The 2,500-nt window shown below is 36.4% G+C and overlaps 1 protein-coding gene across 4 annotated transcripts in view; it reads right to left on the bottom strand.

The window, feature by feature from the left end:
• The window catches only part of LOC106879963 (uncharacterized), a 170,051-nt gene that overhangs the window by 99,348 nt on the left and 68,203 nt on the right, over positions 1-2,500 (bottom strand). The window lies entirely within an intron of this gene.

A 2,500-nucleotide genomic window follows, 5' to 3' on the forward strand; every position in this document is an offset into this window, starting at 1 on the left:
ATGAAGACACAATACAGTGAGGGCATGTTGCAAAAATTGTAGGGAGTGGCTTTATATTGAAATCCAATGAAATAGAAAGGAATTAGCGATGTAGAAGTGGTAAACAATAACAGTTACATGATGGAGACCTTAGATAGGAGAAACTCCACTGAGGGCCAATCAAGGACCCTTTCAAATCCAGGATTAAACTGGCTCCAATACATACATATAATAAACATAAGCAAAACAAAACAGGAGTCTTCACTTCTCGCATATATTTCTATTGATATATCTATTCTTTGTATTTGTCAGTCTAATTATCTGTCTGTCTGTCACACACACATATATAATGCTTATACATACAGGACACACACAGACACATACACACTACATGACATTCCCTAATTATATACATATATATATATATATATACACACACACAGACACATACACACTACATGATATTCTCCATTTATGAACAACATATATATATATATATATATATATATATATGGAGAGAGAGAAGAGAAAGAGAGAGTGAGTAAGGGAGAAACAGACAGGCAGATAGACATATATAAATATTCACACACGTACATACATATCTATATGCATGCCAATATATATATATATATATATATATATATATATATATATATATATATATATATATATATATTTATATCTATACACACACACATGCCAATATCATCCCCTAATTCCTGCATGAGAAGGGTTCATATTGTTATCTGTTGGGGAATTTGGTTATTTAATTAACATCAAGGTCAGTTATTGCGCAAATGTGCACACATCGATGCATGTTTTGCAATACATGTTACTTCAGCATACTTCCTTTCATGTGACATTGCTAGCAAATGCATATTTAAGGACGCTTTTCTATTTCTTGTTATGTTCGCATGCATATCTGCATGCGTTCATGTGATGTACGAAATAATAGCTGAAGATGTGTTGGAAATTATGATGAAAACATCAATGGCTGGCGATGATGATGAGGAGGAGGAGGAGGAGGAGGATGGCAATGACAACAATTATTCAATCTACCGCTGCATATGGAGAGTAGAATTCCCCCAGGCCATTCTCGTCATTTGCATCCACATTTAACAGATATACTGGCTAACAGTATCTATCTCTCCAAAAGTAATTCGAAAAATCCAAGGGCACCCATGCTGGAGTGGTTGGCGTTAGGAAGGGGCATCCAGCCATAGAAACCATCACAAATCAGATTCGAATCTGGTGCAGCCCTCCAGTTTACCAGTTTCAGTCAAACCATCTAATCCAGGGGTTTTCAAACTGTGGTCCGCGGACTACAGGGGGTTCGCAAGGACAAGACAGCGGGTCCGTGGACAGTAAATACTTTTTATGGGCAATTTGATTTTATATATGTTTTTTAATCAAAATCTTTTAATTGACAATAAACTTATTTGTTAAATACTGTTAAATAAATAAAAGTAAAAATATATGTTATTTTAAGCAAATATTTATGTATAAATTTCATAAGCGTTTATAAGGGGTTCCCTAAGGTAAAGCCTGAAATATAAAGGGGTCCGCAAGTCAAAAAGTTTGAAAACCCCTGGTCTAATCCATGTCAGCATGGAAAGCAGATGCTAAATGATGATGATGATGATGATGGTGGTGGTGGTGAAACTGGTTGTCTTCAGTCCTATGAATTCAGCTGTATCATACAATCTCTTAGATGAAAATCCTCGGACAAAAGAAAACTTCCAGCCCTTCTTGGTTAAAGGAAAGTGAAGGCAGGGAGCTTCACGATTCACTCAGTGGACAGCCAGCTCTGCCCTACACACAACAGCTGTTTATGCGAAGGATGATAAATTTTAGATTGGGGAGAAAAAAGGGGGCATAGATGATTAAATTAACTCCAGCAATTCATTAATATTTATTTTATTGACTCCCGGAAAGATGAAAGACACAATCGACCCGCACACAATTAGAACGACGAACACATTAATGTTGAAAAGGGTGGGGAAAAAATTAAAACGGAGTCAAATCAAACAGCAAAAATAATTAAATAAACTAGTAACACAAACATTGTCATCATCACCATAATAATCAATCGTTATCATCATCATTATCATCACCATTATCACCGTTGTCCTGAATTTCCGACACATCTTCAGTTATTATTTCGTACATCACATGAATGCATGCAGATATGCATGCAAACATAGCAAGGAATAGAAAAGTGTCCTTAAATATGCATTTGCTAGCAATGCTACATGAAAGGAAGTATGCTGAAGTAACATGTATTGCAAGACATGCATCGATGTGTGCACATTTGCGCAATAACTGACCTTGATGTTAATTAAATAACCAAATTCCCCAACAGATAATATGAACTCTTCTCATGCAGGAATTAGGGGATGATATTGACGTGTGCATGTGTGTGTATGCATGTGCATGTATTGGAGCCTGGTGTAGCCATCTGGCTCGCCAGTCCTCAGTCAAATCGTCCAACCCATGCTAGCATAGAAAGCGGACATTAAAC

Source organism: Octopus bimaculoides, chromosome 10 (genome assembly GCF_046866305.1).
Source record: "Octopus bimaculoides isolate indiv1 chromosome 10, ASM4686630v1, whole genome shotgun sequence".
NCBI classification, from domain to species: domain Eukaryota; kingdom Metazoa; phylum Mollusca; class Cephalopoda; order Octopoda; family Octopodidae; genus Octopus; species Octopus bimaculoides.